Genomic DNA, 19,046 nt, shown 5'->3' with positions numbered 1-19,046 from the left:
GGAAAGTCACAGGATACTGGGTGGAATCAATTACCTTTAAGGTTTGGTGAGGTATTTTTACTTACCTATGAAAGCAATAGTATCTGAGGTTACTCCTTACTCTAAGCTCTGGATTTATAAGATAGGGTCATTACTATAAGAAAGAAAGTAGTCAGGAGTATTGTTCCACAATAAAGAAAATCAGAAAAATTTATGGCAAAATGCTCATACTGACTTATCACTACTAAGACTCTATGTCAGCACCCATGCCAATCACCTAAATTTGAATAGTCTGATTTTTTAACTCAGCCTCAGAAGTGATGAGCCTCTGACATAGGACTGAGTCAAAAGTTTGGGTAAGTTTTCAAGGGATACAGGAGTGCTGATGCATAGGGGCACATGTATCCCAATATTTATAGCAGCACTTTCAAAAATAGCCAAATTATGGAAAGAGCCTAAATGTCCATCAACTGATGAATGGATAAAGAAGATGTGGTTTATATATACAATGGAATACTACTTGGCAATGAGAAAGAATGAAATCTGGCAATTTGCAGCAATGTGGACGGGACTGGAGGGTATTATGCTAAGTGAAATAAGTCAGTCAGAGAAAGACAGATACCATATGTCTTCACTTATATGTGGATCTTGAGAAACTTAACAAGACCGTAGGGCAGGGGAAGGGGGAAAAAAGGCTACAAACAGAGAGGGAGGGAGGCAAACCATAAGAGACTCTTAAATACAGAGAACAAACTGAGGGTTGATGGGGAGTAGGGGAGAAGGGAAAGTGGATGATGGGCATTGAGGAGGGCACTTGTGATGAGTGCTGGGTGTTGTATGGAAACCAATTTGACAATAAATTATATTAAAAATGTTTGGGTAACTTTTGCGTAAAAGCTTTAGCAACAGAGAGATCTACATTTGGAACTCGGACCACTTTTAAAAAAACTTTTTATTTTGAGATAATTATAAATTAACATGCACTTGTGAGAAATAATACAAAAGGATGCCATGTACTCTTTACCCAGTTTCCCTGGAACATCTTGCAAAACCAAAGTACAAGATCATAACTAGTGTATACGTTTGCTACGGCTGCCATAACAAAGTCCTGTAGGTATCAGATGGGTTTAAAAAACAGAAATTTACCTCCTCATAGTTCCGGAAACTAGAAGTCTGAGATCAAGTTGTCCACAGGGTCGGTTTCTTCCAAGTCTCTTGGCCTCAGAGGCTGAAGTTAAGGTGAGCGGAGCACCTCAAGGTGTTGACAGGGATGGTTTCTCTTTGCTTATAGATGGCTATCTTCTCCCTCTGTCTTCACAGGGTCTTCCTTCTATAAGTGTCTATGTTCAAATTTCCTTTTTTCCTGTGAGGAAACCAGCCATTTGGAACAGGATCCACCCTAATGACCTCATTTCAACTTTAGTACCTCGTCAAAGACTCAATTTTCAAATATGGTTACATTCTGAGGTACTGGGGTTAAAGCTTCAACATGTGAATTTTGTTGGGGGGGCAGTTCAGTCTATTAACAACTAGGATATTGGCATTCATAGATAGAACATATCTATCACCACAGGATCTCTCATATTGACTTTCATAGATACATGCACCTCCCTTCTCTCAACCTATCTAACCCTTGGAATTTACTAATCTGTTCTCCACTTCTATAATTTATAAGACTCTGGATCTTATCTTTACACTGTATTTGAGTTGGCTTTTTTGGACACAAATCCAGTAAGGGAAGGGAAGGACGCCATTTCATTACCACTCAGTGGAGGTGGAAACCCAGACTCCAACATAGTCTCCACTGCCCTGGGTGAGGCCAAGTTTCTCCTTACTGCCTAGAAGGGATGCAAGTTCATTTTTTGTTCAGCTTTCCCTGATACAACCCCAGTGGGGGATCTTACAGCCTCCAGAAGGCAGAAATCTAGGCTCTCCACCACAGTTTTTCTGTGATGCTTGGCATGAATAGAGGGGTTATTGTCTAAAAGCTTCCTGTCTTGACAGGTTTCTTCTTTCCTGGTCTTTTTAGTACAGAGAAAAGGCCTTTGTTTGGGCCTTTACAGTCTATGCCTGTTGGCATTTCTGGGTTGTCAACCTCTGGCTAAAAGAAAACCCAGGGATTTCTCCACACTGTCACTCCTTGGGTCCTGGGGTTCCTAGTCTATTGTCCTTCTTCTTTCTATTTTTCAGAGCCTTATATTTGTTTTATATGAAGTGTTCAGGTGTTTTCTTGTGCTTAGTGAGAGGAAAAGAGATAAGTACTTCCACTTGATCTTCCTGGAAGCAGAAGTCATTCTCTGTCGCATTAGCGGTTTGATCTTTTTACCACAATTTCCTTATCTCTGAGACATGGAAAACACCTACCTCATAGGGCGGTGCAGGAAATTAAACAAGAACATTTGTAAGGTGCTTGACTCCTTGTAGACAATGCTCCTCTTTGAAATGAAACTATGCTACCAGTCATCTGATCTTTCAAGTGCACATTACAAGACTTCCTCTGAATCTTCTCGTTTCAAGGAGACTCCATATCTACCAGACCCTTATATTCTCTCAGTACCATTCCCAACTTTCCCCCTGGCATCGGCAATTTTGCTCCATAAAGAAATTTGATTTCGTTAACAAACTCCTAGCACATAGTAGATCCTCAAATGTCTACTAAAATGCTAGCTCCTCGTATATTACTGTGATTTTACAGTGTGTCTTTGGGCCAATCCCTAGCAATAGGGCCATTTCCTCAGTGACAGAATGAGGATAACACTTGATATCTACCTAATAGGAATAGAATGGTTACACATACAAACACTCTCTTCTAAATGATACTCTCTTGTGGTACCAAAAAAATGGGGGCGTGGGGGCACACTGCTGCAATAATATAATAATATGCTGTCATTATTACTGGTGTCTTTATTCCCATTTCCCCTATTGTTCCACAGCAGGGTGAACTAGAATTACAGTGAGGCCAGCAGAACAGAAGTAGAGAGCACTGCCAGCAGAGCCAAGGTGTAGAGCATAAGGGAGTTACAGCCACCACAAGGAAAACTCAGGGCTCCATTCTCATAATCACAAATCGGGTTTTCCTTTACTATAAAATAGCAGTATAGTACACAGCTGGTGTAATGTACACACAGTCTTATTTCTCGTATATTAAATTCTCAGATTAGAGCTATGCATAAGCAAATCTATAACATTTCAAAAGTATATAATTTATTGGGTGAAGAACTCTAACTTTTAATTAATTTTAGACCTTTATAACAATGGAGTACACAATGATCATTTCTTAAGTTATTAAATAGTTTGAAGTTTTAGAGCTGGAGACAATTGCAAGGTATACAGTCAAAACCCTTGAGGTTGATTGGTTCAGCCTTGAGGTTCTAACAAGTCAAAATAATCTGAAGGTAAATATTTTCTCTTACATTTTGGGGAACTTCAGATATGGTGACTTGATTGCCACCCCAGTGGTCTGTTTAAAATATTTACATTCCCTTAAACACAGTAAATGAACCCATCCAACTTTCACATACCTATTTTTCTGGAAGATATAAATTTGCCAGAATCTCCCTCCCCATTTTGGAAGGGAGTTGAAGGATCAGATTCCTGAAAAGCATCTTATTTTATGTGAAGATCAGATGTCTTCCTCTGTGGAAATGTGTTTTGTCTGCGTATTGTAGAAGAAACTTCCATGGCCAGAAACATAAGCTTACCATCTCCAGATGAATCAGATGCACCCTCATTATTCTTTTCTCCTATCATTTGTAGAGTTTAAGTTTACCCAAACTTGGATTACTTTGGTTATCAGGAAATGTGAAGAATGTCTCAAATCACACAGGAACTCTTTGCTTCTCTACTAAAAAAAAAAAAAAACCCCAAAACCAAAAACCAAAAAAAAAACCTTGAGGGCAAAGGTCATATTTATTCACTTTGTCATCCTAGTGCCAAGAATACTCATTGTCTGGTCACTAATAAGCATTTAATGAACAAGAGAGGTGTGAAAGGAGGAAAACAAAAGGAGTAACTCAAGCAATTACTTTAAAAGTTGCTCTGTGACAAGTGTTCAAACTGAATGTTCTAGAGGAGAAAGACATTTAAGATCTCATAGACTTTATTAAAGAAGATCAGATTTCATTTTTCAAACCTTGAAAAATATGGGAAACAGGCTGTGTTAATCATGGGACAAGATGCAAGCACAAGAGTGGGGCTGTGGAGCAGCCATTGGTGGTACAATCAGGAGGAGGGGAGAGTTGGGGCTAAGGTCCTGCAGGGGTCAGTAGAAAATTTCTTGTCCTTCAGTATCTTTCACAGGAAAGATAATGTAAATGGGAACCTTAGAAATGCATATTTCTATTATCCAATGGACTGAATGCCGTCCCAACACAAGAGCTTGGAATTTTGGCTCCGTTGGGATGGAAACCAACAGAGAGAAGATCAACAGTAAGAAACAGAGCCCTAAGAGAACAAAATATGGATAAGCCAGAAAGAAATAAACATTCTGTTAACATCAAGATTGTATTGGATAACAAAGCAAACAGCAAGTTGACTTAAAAACAAAACACACACATACAAAAACGCTTTTGTGACAAACAGCTTCTTCTTGGCACACGTTACTTTTTTTCCTTCTCCTCAACGGGAAGCTTTTTTCACAAGAATATTTTGGGCTAAGTTAGAGTTTTATTAAAGTTGGTTTTATTTAAAGTATCCAGTTGCCAAAATATGCAATCTTACTTTCTGGTGAAAAACAGTTGGAAAACATTTGGGATTCCATGAAAAACTAACGGATAAAGAGCTATTAGTATTTCTTATTTGCAGAAATATGGTGGATTCAGTATTCTAAACAGTCTCTCCCTAAGGAGGGAGTATTTAATAGAATAAATAGAAATATAAAAATATCTTTTATAAAGTGTCAACAGATTGGTACAGAATTAAGGAATATGAAAAACTCCCCAAATTATTTAAAACCAGGAATGCCAAATAAGTAGGTACCAAATCAACCTTCAGTTTCTGTGGAACACTGGATATTCTCAAGTTACTTCTTTGAGAGCTAATATGAGGAAGAAATAAATGTACAGCCCATCCACCTAGGGAATCTAACAGTATATCACTGCCCAAATTTTTGACTTCTTCAGGATATTAAAAACAAAAACAGAAAATGAAACATTGCCAGAAAAGATGATGTCAAGGAAACATGCCTTCTCAAACTTGGCACTAAGTTATGGGGAAATGAAGATAAATTCTTTTCTGAGAGTACATAAACATAAACTAGTCTGGTCCTCATATTTACTGTCTGCATTCAAGTTACTTGTGTGGTCCAAGGAAACCCCAAGCACAGAATTTAATTTCTCAGTAGGATTAGTCATACTTCCAGGATACTGAGAAAAGAACACATCAATCCTTACTGAGAAACTGAACAACCCAGAATTCTAGGAATTTCCAGAGAGAACTCCAAGAAAATTGAGGATCTCCATACAGGCACAAAAATACAAACCACAAATAATAATGAAAACATATTATGAGTAAGAACTAGCAGAAGTAGACTCACAAACATCTCAGATATCAGAATTAACAATCAGAGTGAAAAGCAAGTATGTTAAAGAAATGAGATCCTTGAAAATGAGCTGGGAACAGGAGATTTTAAAGACTGACCAAGAGATTTAAAACACAACCAAATGGAATAAGTAGAAAAAAATACAGTACATAAAATGCAAAATTCAGAATATGAGTTAAAAATCTGATTAACAGGAACCCATGGGGGAGGGGAAGGAAAAAAAAAAAAGAGGTTAGAGTGGGAGAGAGCCAAAGCATAAGAGACTGTTAAAAACTGAGAACAAACTGAGGGTTGATGGGGGGTGGGAGGGAGGAGAGGGTGGGTGATGGGTATTGAAGAGGGCACCTTTTGGGATGAGCACTGGGTGTTGTATGGAAACCAATTTGACAATAAATTTCATATATAAAATAAAAAAAAATCTGATTAATTTACGCTGTCTACACTAGAAATATAATTTGAAGAAAATTTCCAAAATGTATTCCAGGAGGACTGATTTATAAATACAATAAAGAAGAGACATGGAGAATAAAATGAAAAGTCTAACATTTGTCTGATTGCACTTCTAGAAGGACTTGGAAGCATGACGAAAAGATAGATAGTAGCGAAATTTTTTTTGTAGTTATTAAAAAGCCAAGACTCCCAATCTAAAGCGATAAAAATAAAAATAAAACCACATCCTCACACGTTATAAATGTTGAAGAAAGACTGTAAAAAGTAGTCAGAAATGAAAGATAGTTTACAAAATAAAGGCAATTAGAATGATGGTTGAACTCTTAAGGGTATCATAGAAGGTAGAAGGCAGTGAAATGATATACTTAAAGTGGGGGAGAAAAGAGAACTTATCATTCTATACCTAGATACATATTCAAGAAAAAGAGCATTCAAAACTGTTTTACAACCAGAATAAAGCCACTAAGTAAATTCTAATAAATGTTATTCAAACAGAAGGGAAATGATCCCAGATATAGAATCTGCAATATAAAAAGTAAGGCCTAGCCTCTAGCACATACCTCATTTAGCAGCATGACAGTGCAAAATGCATTGCTCAGATCTCTCTTTGAGGGCCTGTAATGAGAAGTACAAGCCGTTGACAACCAGTAGTTGTAGCATCTTCAGGATTTGTTGCTGTATTTGAATCAGACAACCCTACCCCAACAGCTCCCAATGACACAGAGAAACAGGAATACAAGAGTGTGGATATTTTGTCCAGTGCAAGCCTCCTGTGATAGACAATCTTTGCTCTGGAGCTTTCTGTCAGGCTCATTGAGACTCTCAAAGCTGCACCTCTGTTGCATGCTATTCCTATCCAATCCCCATTTCTTCCCTGCCTTGTTTCATAAGTGTCAGACCTGAATTGTAGTCTAAAGGCTTTCCCTATTCCTGCTTCTTTACCCCTTTATGTCTCACAGCCATTACCAGCAATAAAATTAATGCATTTCTGGATGTCTTGGTGATGTTACTGGACACAGAACTATTTCCAAACTTAGATTTGACTGCTTGCCACTCAAAGATCAATACTGAGAGAAAAGTGAGGTGGGAAAGGAAAGGTTGCTTTATTTGGAAAGGCAGCAATCTGGGAAGATAGTAGACTAATATCTCAAAGACCAAAGACTGGCAAATCTAGAGTGTTTTAAAGGGAAGGCATGGGAAAAGGGAAGGGAGCTGCATGTAAGAGAAGCAGGTGCCCAGGTGGTTAGTCATAAGTTGACATGACCCTGAAAAGAGTTGTGGACATCCATGGCAGCTGTTTTCAAATGTAGTCAGCCCTTATCTTCTGGTAAAGTGGCCCTTCATTCCTCAAGACTAGTAGTCTGCAAGTGTCAAAGAATGTAAGGCAGTTCTGCTACAGATGAAGGGACTTAGGTCAGTAAGCAAGGAGTTCATAAGCTTGAGGCAAGTTAACCCTTAGACTAGTTGAAGTGCTGTTAGTGCTGCTTCTTAAAAGGCATAACCTAACACAATTGGTACTTGGAGTGGCCCAAGAAAGCAGGTGGTAAAATGGGGTTTGGGAACTGGTTCAGTCACCAGCTGGGTAGTGATGAGGTTTGGGGGTAATTGGGGGTTCAGAGCTGACAGCCAAGAAAGAATTCTCGAAGACATCTTTGGTGTAAGAAGGTGATTTTATTAAAGCATGGGGACAGGACCCGTGGGCAGAAAGAGCTGCACTATGGTCGTGAAGGGTGACTGGTTATATACAGTGGAGTTATATATATATAAGAGGAAGTTTCTTAAAGGGATTTTCATATGCTAACAACTCGTAGATTTCTAGAGGCCTGGCTATTATCTAGCTAAGGTTGTTTTTCCCTTAGCAAAGCATTAACATTAAGACAGTAGGGAGTTTCCCCTCTCTCTCTGCCCCTCCCCCGTTCATGCTCTGTCTCTCTCTGTCCCAAAAAATAAAATAAAAAACGTTGGAAAAAAAAAAAGGGGGGGGCGCCTGGGTGGCGCAGTCAGTTAAGCGTCCGACTTCAGCCAGGTCACAATCTCGCGGTCTGTGGGTTCGAACCCCGCGTCAGGCTCTGGGCTGATGGCTCAGAACCTGGAGCCTGTTTCCGATTCTGTGTCTCTCTCTCTCTCTGCCCCTCCCCCGTTCATGCTCTGTCTCTCTCTGTCCCAAAAATAAAATAAAAAACGTTGAAAAAAAAAAAGACAGTAGGGAGTTTCTGGACATTAGGCTATTGATCAGATTGTCTTTTTCTTGTAATTGTAGTAAGATATTTGTAAACTGATAGAGGTTCTCTTGGTTTAAACATTTGTTTTCTGCCCTGTCCTTAGTTCTTGGGCAGCCAGGAGTGCCTGAGGAATATCACACATATCCCTCCTGGGGAGTAGGGGGTGAGTATGCTAGTTTGTGCTTTGCCCTCAGCTTGCTTTATGGTCCCTCATCAGGTAATAAGGACTTCATACTAAATGGCATGTGCGGCAAGGCTACTCCCTGACACAAGGCAAAAGGAAGCCCAAGTGCTAACAACAGTGGGACTATTCAGCATATATAAGATAATAAGGGTAACAAAACATACAAGGAAAGTAGAATTGGCTGGCTATTGCTGCTTCATTGATGAACTACACAGGGGAAATGATACACTGTAGGGCAGTTAAAAAGTTCAAAAGTAAGTGTGAGAACCATGGGGGCTGTTTAATAGTTTAGAAAGAGGCCCTTTTATTCTTCAGAAAGAGATCAGGCACAACTGAGAAACACCTAATCGGACAGTCAAGGTTAGGAGGGTTCAAAGACTATTGAAAACTCATCCAACAGAGGGTCTACTATGTTAAGGATAAAGCCATGTTGGGGGGGAAGTATGGCAAGAGGGTATCTAGATGGTTGGGTGTCCCTGAGGACAGTGTCTCTGTGGACACCCTGAATCAGAGCCAAGAAAGTTGGCCATCCCCTCCCTATTGAAGGCTAATGTTGACTTCATACAGCAAGATACTTTGAAGGTTTCTTCCTCACAAGGCATCTGGTGCCCACCTCAAGAAATGTCCCCATTTTGTCCTGTTGAGAGGAAGAATTTTCTATACTCTTCAAGGTCCTTCTAGGTGGACTAAGAATCAAATTGACATGAGACAGGTTAAAAAGAGAAAACCAAATTTGATGGCATACATTTGGAGAATCCACACAGATATGGGAATTCCAAGGATAGTGAAGCAACATGACACAGGAGCTAAGAAAAGGGGTAGAGTCTGATGATACAAAGGGAAGGAAGACCATTAGCAGGAAGGTGAAAGGTGATTTTTAGAAAAGAAACATTACCTTGTTATGCAGATAAGTTTCTCAGTAAAGAGGAATCTCTGTTAATAGCTTTCTTCCTGGTACAGGCAGGCAGTTGAGGGGGGTTGAGTAAAGAACTTTTCCTGACTCTGCTGGGTTTTGATTGTTTTTAACTCCAAACAGTGTTCATGCCAAACTAGCCCATCTTGGGGCTGCCTGCCCTGGGCCCCTACAGCTCTGGTTTTAAGGCTGATAATGAGGGTTAAATGCCAGCATGAGCCATCTGGGGTTATGCCAGGTTTGCTAAGAAAGGATAGAGATTAGATCACAAAGGAACCGTAAGAATTATATAGCTTTTATTAACAAGACCAAGGGGTGTATCCACTGTAATGGATTTTGAGAGTTTAACCAAGGGTGTCAGACTGAATAAATGAGAGTTTATTTACTTGAGGGCTCCTAATGGGATATGGCAAGGACCCTAAGTTTGCAGTGAGCATGCTGCTAGATGGTTCTTAGGAACCTGGGGAAGTGCTGGTCCATCCATACTGTGTGAAGGAAAAAGGTCTGAGTTGCTGAGACAGGCATTGGAAAAAGGGATTAAAAGGCTCAGGGGTGGAGACTTGCTGGAATGAACATATTATATGAGGCCAGAATACTCACTACAGGATTATGCTCCACAGCAGGGTTCAGAATACACCACCATTCAACAAGCCATTAGGAATGTGCTGGAGAAAGGGACACTAGCATCTCTAAAAAGTGTTTCCTTTCCTCTTCAAGTCAGGGCTAAGAGGAGGAAACGTGGTCTCAGGATTTGGCTTATTAATAACACAGGCTAATGGGGGATAATAGGAGAGAGGTGGGGAGCTTAAATACCACAAACCAGGGGGTCAAATTTAGCTTCATGACCAGCAAGTTTGGAGGGGCAGCTAAGGAGGCTTAGCCTTCAAGGAATTGCAGTGTCTCTATGGACAAAATAGACTAGCAGTTAGTGAGGGTGCTGCTTACTACACACAAACAAAAGAAGTCAAGAATAAAAGAGCAGGAGGCTGAAGGTGGCCATCTCATTGTAAAGTCTTATTATTTTTCTCAGTTCCTGGATCCGAATAGTTTTTAAGATCTGGAACTCACTGGCTACGGGAATGACTGGGTCCTCAGGAGGAAGGACTTTGCAAAACCATGGTAGGTACCTACTAAGGGTTCTACTAGTCCTTTCCCAACAAGATTAATGGCCATTTACTTGAATATATGGGGAAGGGGAACACCCAGACATTTCAAGGACTTTTGGACAAAGGTTCGTCGTTGACACTGATACCCACGGAACAGAATAAAGTTTCCACTGCTAGAGTGGGGCATGCAAACCCCAGCTACTAAATAGATTGCACTGACTTACAGTATATCCACTCAGTCTGTTCTATATCTGTTCTACATGCAGTCATCATTTCCCTAACCCTCAAATGTATAATCCGCACTGACATACTTGCCAGTTGGCATAACCTTCATATTGGGTCCTTGTTCTATTGATAGGAGCTATCGTAGAGGGGAAGGCCAAGTGGAAGTCCCTGAAATACCCCCACCCCAGGTACGACAAGGAAATATAAAACAATAGCACATTCCAAAAAGGATACAAGGGCAGTGGTCTCTATTATATCTTCATTTAACTTGCCACTCTGGCCCTAGAGAAATTGACTGGATCCTGGTAAATGACCCCCCTCCCTGCCCCTGCCCCATGGTCTACTACACCACAGACTATACAACCAACTAGGAGCCCCTGCCACAGTCACTGTGCTGGATGTGGTAGCACTGCTAGCAGATTAATAAGGCTTCAAAGTACATGGTATGAAACCATGGATTTAACAATGTTTTCTTTTTTGTCCCAATCAGAAAACTTGCATTCATATTTGCATTTTGTAAAGACAAAATTCCTTTACAGTTTTCCTCAGGGACAGTTAACAATCTGATCATCTGTCAAGTAGTCCGCAACATATCAGTTGTGTTATTGCCCCAAGGCCACTGGCTATGGCAAAGCTATGGTTATTCCAACCAACCTCCTACCTGAATCCCTACTCAGGAAGAGAGGTATATAGGAACCCTAAAGAAGCTGCTTCCATTGTGTTCAGTGAATCTGCAGAGTATAAGAGTGGACTGTGACAGCAATGTAATGTTTCACAGTACTTCCTCTAAAGAGAAAACCCACCATGATTTCTACCCGTGCACTTAGCTGACAGCCTCCAAGGACTGTGCTTTTGAGATCCGCCACAGTGTTCAACTCAAGAACCAGAGTTCATTCTCAATTCTCATTTCTTCTCTTCTTTGACACGTATTGTCCCTGCTTCACAGACTAAAGACTTTACCTGACTGCTCCTCCCTCGCTCTTGCTTTTATATTTCACAGGATCATTACTTCCAATAAAGCTCTTGCGCTTCTAATTTCTTCTTGACATTTGTTTTCCCAGAGGTCTTGGACTAATATGATCATCTACAAATCTGAAGTACCACATGCAGTACAGCCCCTGTTGCTCATTGAAGACATCCAGCACTCTCTGTTAAGGATGAACTAATTATCAAATACTGTTATTTTCTCCTCTTTATATTCCTATCTATTGATTTAACATTCTTTTTTTTTTTAATTTTTTCAACATTTATTTATTTTTGAGACAGAGAGACAGAGCATGAACAGGGGAGCGGCAGAGAGAGAGGAAGATACAGAATCTGAAACAGGCTCCAGGCTCTGAGCGGTCAGCACAGAGCCCGATGCGGGGCTCAAACTCACGGACCGTGAGATCATGACCTGAGCCGAAGTCGGATGCTTAACCGACCAAGCCACCCAGGTGCCCCTGATTTAACATTCTTAATCCAGTAACATGATTAACTTGAACTAATGAAAGAGAAAGAATCTCATGGTTATTTTTCTGTACTTTGAGAGGTATCCATCCCAGAAAAAAATCTTTTGGACATGCCCACACCAGATTATGATTGTTTTGTTATTGATGGGTTTTATATTAAAAGGGAAAAGTAATACCAGATGGACATGCAGTAACTATTCTAGATTCTCTTGTAGAACCCTATCCCTTAACAGAAGCCAAATCAGTTCAAGTGGTTGAACTTGTGGTCATACAAAAGGCATGTTAAATTGCCAATAAATAAAACACACATACACACTGATCACTGATATGCTTTTGAAATAGTTCATTAGTAGTTCAGTCGTTCATGATTTTGAAATGCCATAGAAACACAAATGTTTTCTGCCCAAGAAGGTTGTTATCAAGATAGAGGTCTATAGTAAAGGAGATTGCAATAGCAGATCACCCTGCTAAACAAACTGTTCTAACACAAATACTCCCTTACAAAACAGATAAGTAAAGTCCGTTAAGAAGTTCAAAGAGTCCATAAACAGGAGCATAAAATTAGACCCTGAATTTTGGAAAAAAGTGGAAATCATCAAGTTTTAAAATTCATGAGGATAAGATCTGTCAAATCCAGGAAGGATGCCTCGTGTTTCCAGACAACTTCAAATCGACCTTGCTAAAATCCTCCATGATACACTTCATTACAATTTGGACAAATTGCCTCTGATATTAAATAGTAACAGGAAAACTTTTCTAAAATAAGAGAGGATATGCCCAGTTCATGCTTCACTATAATTAACATAATACTAAAAAAAAAAAAAAGAAAAACCTATAAAGGTGATATACACCAAAACACGAATGACAGGATTAGTTGAGCATCTCCAAATAAATTTTATAAACTTGTCTGCCTAGACAATAAATATGTAGTAGTAATACAATATTTATTTTTTGGAAGGGTTGAAACTGTAGCAATAACAATGGCATAACTTAAAAAGAGAGACTCTACAACTTCATGATTTCTACCTAGGCCATACTAATATATCTATTCTAACCACTCATAAAGAAAGATATTTTGCAGGGGCAATTATTCAAGGTTTATGAAAGACTTTATCCTTGACTCAGAAACTTCACTGTCCTTCTTAATTCCCAAGCCTCTGGAAAAGTGAGAAAATTCTTAACAGAATTTTTAACAACTGCTAGAAACCTTAAACCTTAAAATGGCATTCAATTGCAGGTCGATGCTGATGCAAAATCCTCGGAGAAAGCAGACAGTGGAATGAAGTAGACATTTCGGCCCCAAATCATCTGAACAAGCTATACAGAGTCATTAATTGCCATCCTCTCCATTGCCTAAGGATTGGGCAAACAAAGGAAAACTGGATAGACTGGAGGCTACTATGACAGAATTGTTCCCAGATGCACCTCCCATGGAGGGAGATCTTGCTAAGACAGTAACCCATCTCTGAGAAATAGTTGATTCAAATCTTTCTGAAGACTCCCAGGTAAATCCAGGAATTCAGTCTTGCTGGACATGAAACCAAGAGATAAAATGCAAGTCCAATTTTAAATCTCCTTATGTTCAGTTTTTAAGATACTGCAGAGGCAGGATAGAACTGGGCAAGGGAACCTGAGCTGACTCAGAATTAAAGACAGTAAAAGCATCAAGCCATCAAGAAGTTGGTGTAAACACACCCTCTCGACAGCTATCCCCCAGCCTTGGAGTTCCTGCCTGTCTTGGCCCTGGGGATCCCATGAGGCCCAACCTGATTTATACCATCACATGCCAACCTGACTCAAGCCCTGTACAACTCTGTTCTGAGCCTTTCAGGAGAATGAAAGAACTTCAAAAGAAAAGATCTAAAGACCAAAGGCATGTGGACTAGAACTTCTCAAAAGGATAAGAGGATTCTTCCCAGGATTATACTGCAATATCTGCAATTAAGAGTTTATCTGCCCTAAAGGTGAGCCTGAATATACAAGAATATACTTGTCACAAAGAACAAGTATAGGGGTCATTTTGAAATTTATTTTTATAATTGAACTTTTGATACATTTTAAAACCTAAATGTCTCCAATAATTAGAATATTCTCAATTTTTTCTTACAGCCTAGATAGTGTTAATTTTTTTCTAATCAAGTAAACTTTGACAGTATCTTTTGGTGGGTTTTGTATTGTCAGAGTTGGTTTGAAAAGTACCCAATTTTAAAAGTCTAGAAAATTTCTCAAAAAATGAACTATTTAAGAATAGGGGCGCCTGGGTGGCGCAGTCGGTTAAGCGTCCGACTTCAGCCAGGTCACGATCTCGAGGTCCGTGAGTTCGAGCCCCACGTCAGGCTCTGGGCTGATGGCTCAGAACCTGGAGCCTGTTTCCAATTCTGTGTCTCCCTCTCTCTATGCCCCTCCCCCGTTCATGCTCTGTCTCTCTCTGTCCCAAAAATAAAATAAACGTTGAAAAAAAAATTTAAGAATTATATTTTACCTCTTTTTTATAAAGTGGCTAAAACAATTGGAGATCCTTCAGGTGCCTGGGTGGCTCAGTCAGTTAAGTGTCCAACTCTAGATTTTGGCTTAGGTCATAATCTCATGGTTCATGGGTTCAAGTCCCACATTGGGTTCTGTGCTGATAATGCAGAGCCTGCTTGAGATTCTCTCTCTCTCTCTTTCTCTCTCTCTCTCTTTCTCTGCCTATCCCCCACTTGTGTGTGTGCTCTCTCTCTTGAAATAAATAAATAATAAATAAACTTTAAAAATGTTAAAAAAAATAATTGAGGATTCCAAGATAAATAATTTTATCTTTTATTAGAGGTTTGGATATACATAGAGAGAAAGGAATACAAAACCTGTATGGTACAGGTTCAGTGTACAAATTTGATATCTCAACATGAGAATGGCAGACAGAAATGTGTTGTCTCTAATTCAAACATTTTTGTAAACCAGGTATAGATTGAAAGTCAATATGGAAAGAACATAATTGAAACTATCTCTGTAACCAATTTCATCTTAGCTCTGGAGCCCTACTTCTGCTCAGCAGTAGAAAACGTGGTCCAATTCAATGATTATTTCCAGCCAAGTTCAAAATCATTTAATTACATTTCTATTTATTTAAAGATCCTTTTTCAGGCTTCCTCTTTATCTTTGCTCAGAAATTATGTCCATTCAGCTGTGGGAGGGAAAAAGAGCATAACCACATCTTTCTATGCATAAGTGTTGGTGCCTTGGGATTTGGTATTTTAGCACAGACATTGACCAATAAGGACTTCATCACATGGCATCAATTTTTTCCTGCAGATGGCCCCTTACCTCCTGTGTAGCTTCCTAGTATCCATGGTCTTACAGAGATTTGGCCCACTTCCTCTACATCAGAGATTCTCCCTTGGGCCAAATATAGTCTTCATCCTGATTTTGTATGATTCAGGAACTAAGAATGATTCTTACATTTTTAAAGAGTTGTGAAAGAAAAAGGGGAAGAACAGAAGTAGGAAAAGAAAAAGGAGAGAGAGAAGAAAAAGGAAGTGTAGGGAGAGGAAGAAGGGAAAAATAAAAACGTGTGACTGAGATCACATACAGCCTGCAAAGCCTGAAGTGTTTACTATATGGCCCTTTAGAGTCAAAATTTGTGAACCCCTGCTCTACATAGAGATCTCATGAGTTTCTCTTTGATGCTGTCACTTTGCTCCATCAGACAATCTTATGGAGTTAGTACTTTGGTACCCAATGATCAGGTGTTGACCACCTGGTTCATGGGGAGTTTGAGTCTTCTTGGATGCCAAGCCCAGGGCTGTGGTTAACTCAGGGTCATCTTGGCTGTCTCTAGCCTATGCAGTCTTCTTTGCCATCTCCATCCTTCTCATGCCCTGACAGTACTGGATGACTCTGAGACCTGTTCGTCAACAAACTCTAAACATCAAGTTGGCATCAGCTCCCTCAGCCTTATGGAAGAAACTATTATCCCAAACCCCATGGTATAGAAGTATCATTCATTTCTCTATCTCCCAAAAAATCTGTACTCCAATATTTTAGTGTCTGAAATTACTGAAGGGACTTTGAAAGGACAGACCCATGAAGCTGGAGCCTGAGTAGCCTCAATACTTTTCAATTCCTTGAAAATTTCTGATTATGCAAGTATATGTTGACAAAAGACAGGTATTGCCAAGTTACTCATTTATTCTTCATATCTGTGTGGAGGGGTCAGGCAATGAGGCAAACCATGTGAGGAATATCTTTAAGACTGCTATGATTATAGCAAGGGGGAAAAGAGATATTCAATATATTGTTTTTAGATATTCATTTCGTGTTACTTTAACATGTTATCTTTGGTAACTTACTTAGAAATATTGGACCTTAAAAGAAAATGAATCAGTTGTCTTCTCCTTCTAATTCAGTAACACAGGAAGACATTCCAGTAAGCAGCAGGACCTCACAGCAACCTGCTACATTAATCACCCATCTTGGAAAGAAGAACACCTGGATCATTATACAAACAAGCACTTAGAAAAGGGGGTGTCAGCATAACAAAAATCTCAAATTATTGGACACTGGCTGAGGGACTAATAGCACTTAAATAAAGTTTGGAGGCTAGAAAAATAACAACCCATGTTATACAGTGGTGAAACATTTGGTAAAATTGTCACCTGTGACACTTTGGAAGGTATATAATATATATGCTTGATAAACTTGCATCGCTGAGGAAACAGATTGGAACTTTAATTGCCACTGGCTATATTTTTCAAGAAACAAAAACTAGATTAATTCAGGAAAGAGTTGGCTGGTTTGTAATCAAGAATGAAAGGAGAGAGTGAGGATCCAGAAAGTCCTGGCTTTGTAGGATTGGGAGAGGCACTGCTTCTCATATCCAACTGGTAATAGATAAAAATGAGAAGTCTTTTGAGCAAAAAAGGCTTATTAGGATTCAGCCTTATAGAAAGAACCAAGTGAAAGGCATGCCTGAAGTTTAAAACTTGTGAATGGTTTCAGCTATCTTGGAGCACAGATCTGGTTAAGGTTATAATAGCCACAACATTGTTTTAAGAGGACAAAATGTCTTGATGAGAAGAGACAAAGTCTATGATTCTCCCAACAAATCCTTGTAGGTTCAAGCTGTGCACTTGATTGAACTTATCCCAGTCTTGAAAATAATTATGGATGAGTCTATTGGCACATGCTTCTGATTGGAATCAAACAGATGAGAATCCAATTACATTTGTAGTTGTAGTTCAAGGAACCACAAGACTAAACCAAAATTTGAAACTTAAATTGATTATTTGAATTTTAAAATGACCCTTAGTCCCTAAAGCACAGGCTAAGAAAGCTCTTCACTGTCTATGGAGGATATATTCTCCTTCCCTCCTCAAAGGTAGCCAAGAAAGATAATGGAGAAGGGAGAAACTCCCCAAGGCTGAAACCAAGGACCTTGGAAAACAATGGACTTGGAAGTTCCTCCCAGGAAGCACAAATGAACCCTAGTTAGAAACATCCCCCACCTACAGCATAAAAGACCCTCACAACACATTCCCAGGGTGATTTTAAAATTGCCATTGACTCCCAAGTGTCCCATTCTTTCCCAGTCTGAAAAATATTGTTTATCTTTTTGGTATTCCAACAATGTATATTGGTGTGTGAAAAACTAGTAACTTGTCATCTTGTTGCATAGGTTTCTAGATAATGGAGAACACACACCTGTACCTGATGTAAAGAATTGTGTTTATCACTCAAAGATCCTTGGCTTTGAGTTTGATGCACTGACTGGAAGTGAGTCTGGCGTTCTGTCCCTCAAGAAAGGTCAAACGTGTTTTGGCTACAGGACAGAAAGTGGTGACCAGCATATTTGGTGGCGACCAAATCAATGAACACTGACCTTTGTGCTCCAGAGCTGAAATATAACACCAAGACAGAGTTTGGGGATAAAGAGGAATGATGGTTTTATTACTTTGCCAGGCAAAGTAAGCTGTAGCAGGATAATGCCTTCAAAACTGCAGACCTACCTGGGGTAAAAGGTTGAGGGGCTTTACAGGAAAATACAGGATCTGGGTGGTTTTGATAGGAATCTGGTACGTGCTGCCAACCATGTTCGTCATGTCTTCAAGGTGGTCTCAAGATGGTCAAGCACTGGTGCCAACCATCTGAGTCTCGTTACTAAGTATATACTGAGGTCAGCGAGATGTCAATATCAATACTGAGTTCCTGGAACAAAGGATTCTACAGAAAAACAAGTGAAGGGGAGGGGGAGGCTTCAAGAATGAGGAAGAGAAAAACCTGTTCACTTTAAAGTCAAATGTTGCTGAAATACTAGTGTGTCCATCTTAATTTCCACCCATCTTTGCATTTCTATAGCTGTTTCAGCCAGAAGGGCAGATATTAATGTTTTTTGTTGACAATTTGTATCTCTCTTCTTTCTAGTAAAATGACAGGATTGTACTTCCAGGCCCTCTTGAAAATGGATAAGGCCACAGGACCACTTCCAGCCAATGAGTTGGGAACAACAGGTGTCACTTCCAGACCAAGCATGGAATTGTTGATGCGAGACCCCCCTACCTTCCCCCCAGAATTCTCTTACCCATTGTCGTAGCAACCAGCAATGCTTGAGGTGGTAGCTGATCCATCAGTCCCTGAGTGACTGTGACAAGCAGAACCACTCTGCTGATCCACAGTTGACATGTTCATTTCTCACTCAGGCATACTGCTTATTTTAAGCTACAAAAGTGTGGGGAATGTTTCGTACTACGACATAATATAATCTGTCTTAGCTGATAAAAGAACCAAGGGGGAGGGTGGAGGGCAAGGTAACAGGAGCAGCTTCCTTCTTGGTACACTATCACCAAGCAATATAAAATTATGGGCTTCTAGTTTTAGGGCCAAGCCATTAAAGGTAATCAAATTTGTTCCTCCAAAGATACTTGCAGGAACTGAAGCTGATAAGAAATTAATGTCTAGAATGTACAAGAAAGAGACAGGAACTCCATGGGAAAAAAAGTTGT

At 39.7% G+C, this 19,046-nt stretch overlaps 1 long non-coding RNA gene across 5 annotated transcripts in view; it reads right to left on the bottom strand.

Moving 5' to 3' along the window:
* The window catches only part of LOC109503428, a 74,388-nt gene that overhangs the window by 23,867 nt on the left and 31,475 nt on the right, over positions 1 to 19,046 (bottom strand). For 4 of the 5 annotated variants that reach the window (XR_006585033.1, XR_006585034.1, XR_002745254.2 and 1 more), the window contains exon 2: positions 1,126 to 1,342. This is a non-coding gene — a long non-coding RNA (uncharacterized LOC109503428). Of the gene's footprint in view, positions 1 to 1,125; positions 1,343 to 6,528; positions 6,584 to 19,046 lie in introns of all 5 variants that reach the window. The other variant, XR_006585032.1, reaches the window with a different exon arrangement.

This window comes from Felis catus, chromosome C2, assembly GCF_018350175.1.
Source record: "Felis catus isolate Fca126 chromosome C2, F.catus_Fca126_mat1.0, whole genome shotgun sequence".
In the NCBI taxonomy this organism is placed as follows: domain Eukaryota; kingdom Metazoa; phylum Chordata; class Mammalia; order Carnivora; family Felidae; genus Felis; species Felis catus.
This window is presented reverse-complemented; position numbering and strand designations above follow the sequence as displayed.